This window comes from Myotis myotis, unplaced genomic scaffold (genome assembly GCF_014108235.1).
Source record: "Myotis myotis isolate mMyoMyo1 unplaced genomic scaffold, mMyoMyo1.p scaffold_m19_p_9, whole genome shotgun sequence".
NCBI classification, from domain to species: Eukaryota; Metazoa; Chordata; class Mammalia; order Chiroptera; family Vespertilionidae; genus Myotis; species Myotis myotis.
Window position 1 is genome coordinate 61,888,241 of NW_023416401.1, and position 6,038 is coordinate 61,894,278.

The following is a 6,038-nucleotide window of genomic DNA, read 5'->3' on the forward strand; positions in this document are numbered from 1 at the left end:
AACGTACGCCGAGTCCAACACAACCCGATAACGGCCTGTACTGTGCACTAGATCTCCAAGACTTATTCATCTGGTAGCTGCAGGTTTGTACCCTTAAGCAGCATTCCTGTTTCCCCAGCCCCAGCCCCTGGGAACCACCATTTTACTCTGTTTTTACAAGTGTGACTTTTTTTGGATTCCACAGACAGGTGATGTCACATACACTTGTCTTTCTCTGCCTTCTCTCACTTAGCATACTGTCCTCAGGGTCCACTTATGTGGTTGCAAATGGCATGATTTCCTTCTTTCTCATGGCTGACTAATACTTCATTGTATGTGTACATCCCATTTTCTTTATCCATCAATTCCTTGATGGGTAGGTTGTTTCCGTATGTTGGCTCTTGTGGATAATACTGCAATAAACATGGAAGTGCACATATCCCTTTGATACCCTGTTTTCATTTCTTTTGAATACATACCTGGAAGTGGGTATATTTGTAATTTCTTGAGGACCCTTCATCTTGTTTTCCACAGTGAGTGAGCCAATTTACAGTCCCGCTAACAGTGCCCAAGGATTCCCTTTTTTCCACATTCTCCACAACCCTTGTTGTTGTTTGTCTTCTTGGTAACAGCCATTCGAACACGTGAGAGGTGATATCTCACTGTGGTTTTTATTTGAATTTCCCTAATGATTATTGATGTTGATTTTTCACGTTTATGTTGACCATTTGTATATCTTTGGGAAAATGTCTATTCAATTTCTTAGCCCATTCTATTTTTTTCTTTTTTTTTTTTAGTTCTCTCATATTTTATTTTATTTTATTTATTTTATTGTTTAAGGTATTGTAAATAGTAGTACATATGTCTCCTCTTTTTTCCCCCCATTGACTTGCCCCCGGCCTCCTTTACCTCCTGGCACTTGGCCTTCCCCCCGCTCTCCCCAGTGTCTTGTGTCCATTGGTTATGCTTCTATGCATGCATACAAGTCCTTTGGTTGATCTCATATCTCCCAAAACCTCCCCTGCCTTCCTGCTGTAGTTTGGCAGTCTGTTCGATGCTTCTTTGCCTCCGTATCTATTTTTGTTCAACAGTTTATAATGTTCTTTATATTCCACAAATGAGTGAGATCATGTGGTATTTATCTTTCACTGACTCTTTGCCCATTCTTAATGAAATTATTTATTTACTAGAGGCCCGATGCATGAAATTAATGCAAGAGTAGGATTTCGCAGCCCTGGCTTCATCCGGAAAGTCGTCCTGATGGTCATTCTGCTGTTTGCAGAGTTCAAAGGGGGAAAAGGAGACATATGTAATACTTTCAAAAATAAAGAATTAAAATAAAATCCAGCCGATGATTTAGTTTAAAGTTGTCCCAACAGTACTGCCGAAGATACCTGACAGAAGTAAAGAACAGGTAGTTCCGGAGGTCAGGACTCAATTAATTTACTCAGATAAAATTCCAAGAAAAATGCACAGATCAGAAAACACGCAAGGCAACGAGGCACCATGAATTAAGACAGCAGAAACTACAGACCAGAGATTCAGACTTTCAAAGGCTTCACTTATTAGAAGTATTGGTAACATTAATTTTAATAAGCTTTTGAAAAACTGAATTCATGAGATTTAAATTTCTCATCAATTAAATATTATCCGAGCCCTGTCAAGAAGCACCCCAATGTTAGATAGAAATGACATGTTCAAAACTGGGACTTAAGGTCTGCAAAGCATAAATAATCTGAAGAACCAGGTGGTTTAGATGCCTAGGGTGCGTGCTTTACTGCCTGTCTTTCATCGCACACTCACGGGGTCACAGGGAGTGCTTATGTTAGTGAACAGAGGAGGAAGAAGCCAGAGCGTGTGTGGAGTGGTTTGCATGATGCCGGCACCAGCCAGAAGTGCTGCATGAACAGCCTGGTTAGAGCGGCCCTGAGATGTGACAGTGAGTAAGGAAAATCCTTCCCAGAGAAAGAGGGATGGCCTAAGGTATGGATCCACAGTAATTCATGGACAGTGAGAATGGGTTGACTGGTGGGTTGGTCAGGGTCTCAGAAAGGACAAGATAAGATTTATAGCAACGAGGTGTGTGGGAGAGTTATATGAATGGACCTCTCTGAAGAGCTTGGGGTGTGAAGATATTTACTTTGAATAAAATTTAATTTTTAAATTAAAAATATTTTCAATATGGTTGACATTCAATATTATTTTATATTAGTTTCAGGTGTATAGCATAGTGGTTAGACATTTATAATTTATGAAGTGATCCCTTTAATAAGTCTAGTATCTACCTGACACCATACAAAGTTATTACAATACTAGAGGCCCAGTGCACAAAATTCGTGCTCAGGAGAAGGGTGCGTGTCCTTCAGCCCAGACTGAACCCTGTCCAATCTGGGACCCCTCGGGAGATATCTGACTGCCCTTTCAGGCCCCATCCTACCGGGCGGTTGGACATCCTTCTCACAATCCAGGACTGCTGGTTCCCAACCACTTTCCTGCATGATTGCCCCTAACCACTTCTGCCTGCCAGTCTGCTCACCCTCTAACAATTCCCCTTCCAGCCTGATGGATGCCTAACTGCTCCCCTACCGGCCTGCTTGCCCCTAACCACTCCCCTTCCAGGCTGAATGACGCCTAACTCCTCCCCTGCTGGCTCAGTCATCCTCAACTGCCCTCCCATGCCGGCCAGTCTACCCCCAACTGCCCTCCCCTGTCCGCCTGCTTGCCCCAAACTTGCCCTGCCCTGCCATCCTGGTCACCCCTATCTGCCCTACCCTGCTGGCCTGGTCGCCCCCAACTTCCCTCTTCTGCCGGCCCTATCGCCCCCAAATTCCCTCCCCTGCCGTCCTGGTCACCCCAAACTGCCCACCCCTGCCGTCCTGGTCAGCCCCAACTGCCCTTCCCTTCCGGCCCAGTCACCCCCAACTGCCCTCCTCTGCTGGCCTGGTCCCCCCCAACTACCCTCCCCTGCAGGCCTGGTCCCCCTCAAATGTCCTCCCTTTCAGGCCATCTTGGGTCCACAAGAGATGGCCATCTGGTGTGTTGGAGAGATGTTCAATTTGCATATTACCTCTTTATTATATAGGACTAGAGGCCCGGTGCACAAAAATTTGTGCACCTGGGGGAAGGGGGGGTCCCTCAGACCGGCCTGTGCCCTCTTGCAGTCTAGGACCCCTCAGGAGTAACGACCTGCTGGCTTAGGCCTTTTCCCGGGTTGCAGAGGGCAGGCCCAATCCCTAGGTGCAGCCCCTGGTCGGGCTCAGAGCAGGGCCGATTGGGGAGTTGGGGCGCCTTCCCTTGTCATGCACAGAGCAGGGCAGATTGGGAGGTTGCGATGCCACCCTCAGTCACGCTCAGGGTAGGGCCGATTGGGGGGTTGGGGCACCGCCCCCTGTCACACTCAAGGTAGGGTCGATGGGCAGGTTGTGGCGCCACCCCCTGTCACGCACAGAGCAGGGCCAATCTGGGGGTTGGGGAGCTCCCCCCTGTCATGCACAGAGCAGGGCCCATCAGGGGGGTTGGGGCTCCATACCCTGTCATGCACAGAGCAGGGTCAATCAGGGGGTTGGGGAGCTCCCACCTGTCATGCACAGAGCAGGGCCGATCAGGGGGTTGAGGAGCTCCCCCCTGTCACTCACAGAGTAGGGCCAATAGGGGAGTTGGCACACTGCCCCCTGTCACACTCAGGGCAGGGCGGATCAGGGGGTTGGGGCGCCGCCCTCTATCACCCACAGAGCAGGGCCGATCAGGGGGTTGGGGCACCATCACTGTCACACTCAGGGCAGGGCCAATGGGGAGGTTATGGCTCTACCCCGTCACACACAGAGCAGGGCCCGTGGGGGCCAGGGGGGTTGGGGCGCTGCACCCTGTCACACACAGAGCTATAGGGCGATCAGGGGGTTTGGGCGCTGCCCCCTGTCACACTGATGCCGGTGCCGGGAGGCATATTACCCTTTTACTATATAGGGTAGAGGCCTGGTGCATGGGTAGGGCTGGCAGGTTTGCCCTGAAGGGTGTCCTGGATCAGGGTGGGGGTCCCCACTGGGGTGCCTGGCCAGTCTGGCTGAGGGGCTGAGGGCCGTTTTCAGGCTGACGGGTGACTGAAGCTCCCAACCGCTCCTTTTTTTTTTTTTTCTTTTTTTATTCTGGGCCAGCTTTAGCTCTGAGGCCTTGGCTGCTGAAAACAGGTTTCTGGCCTTTGTTTACCGTCTGTATTTGATACAATGTTGCGCGGTCCGGCTGGCTGAAGCTCAGCTGAGTAAAGCAGGTTTCTGGGTTTTTTTTAAGCTTCTTTATTCGCAACATAGTTGCTTAGAGTTGCAGCTGAGAGGCCGGCAAGTTAGGCGGGGAACGTTGGAGTCCTCCGTCACTGAAGCAAGCAAACCTCCCTGTTCCCATCAGCTGCCTGGCTGCCGGCTGCCATCTTGGCTGCCAGTTAATTTGCATATCTCCACCCTACTCTGTGAGTGACAGGGGGATTAGCCAATGGAAAGGGTAGCGGTTGTACGCCAATTACCATGTTTCTCTTTTATTAGTGTAGATTCCCTATGATGCACTTTCCAACCCCCCGATTATTTTGTAACAACCAACTTCTACTTGATATTTGTATGCCATCAGAAAGACAAACGAAGTCCTCAGTAGCCAGTGGACAAAATGGCCCCTCCTTCACCCACCATTATGAGGCCTACATGCAGATGTCCATGTGTGATCCAAGTGCGGTCACAGAAATGTGCCTGTGAGGCCAGCCTTTCAACAGTTTCTATTCCAACCTTGAAGCAGCTGGGGGAAGGAGTCCTTCGGGCTCACACGTGGGCCGGTTTCCCACAGTGGGTGATGACACCGGGGTCTGGAGCCAGAGTTAGCCTTCACCTGAGGCTTCTGCTGCCGTACAGAAAACTTAGTGTTCTAAACACGACTCTCATACATGCAAGCATTTAGAATGTGATTGTGACAACTTATGCCGCCATCAAGGGGCAGGACCGACAGAAGGGATGCCTCTGGTTTCCCAAACCGCTCGTTAAGAAGACAGAGGACTCGTGGGAAGATTAAGGCTGGAACACTTAACTAAGGCTTAAGGCTGCACATACGGTAAGTCACCAGCAGACAGATGGCTCAAACTTGTCATGGGAATAATTGGACGTTTCAAGAAAAGTGCTGAGGAGTTTATCACTGACAGTACTGGGGAGTTGTGGCTTCCTCACACAGCGGTTGTTTTAATCTAGAGTTACACATTGATGGAAGGCAGAGTGTGTCACTGGTATTTTCAAATACTTTATCTGTATGCCTTAGTCCAGCACTCTGAGGACGGGTGAGTGACAGCCGGGAGGAAGCATGAGCTTTAAGAAACTGGTGGGAGAGTCACCTGAGTTCCTACTGCCTGGGTAGGTCGTTCAGTTTTTGTAACTCGGTTAGTAGTGAACACAGGTGTATATTTGGGCGGTACTGTTGTTACCACGGCATGAAATGTACTTGAGGGTCGGCGTGGTGTGGGAGGAGGCTTAGGCACCGTGTAAATGATCCCAGAGTGGCCTTTATATCTGAGAACACAGCAGACTTGACCGAATCGGTATTTACATCCTGGTTTTATCTCTTCCTTGGCATTGCAGCTTCTCTTGCAGCGCCCGTCTTGTTGCCGGCATTTCTTTGCACGCAAGTCTGAATAATAAAAGGAAAGACCATTTTACAAGCATGCCTGCCTATTTGACATCTCATAACAACTTCATGGGTCATAATTAGACCATGGCTACAAGCTCAGGGCTGGTAAATACCATGTTTCTAAGGATATTTGTTCCCAACCTCCTATCGGCCAAAGTTTTTGTCTGAAGGTGAGATGAATCTTAACATAAAAGAAAAGAAACTTGCCAGTCACAGGAATGGGAGCCAGTGTTAATGAAGCTACAGTGTCTGTGTGAAGCCATCCACATAAAGTTCATCTTGTTGTCACTGTGCTGGAGTCCTTTACATGGTAATATCCTATGTGGTTAAATTTCCTTGAATACATTCTATTGCCAAATATACATTCCAGTGAGTATGTAAAACAAATGTGCATAGTTTTAAACAAA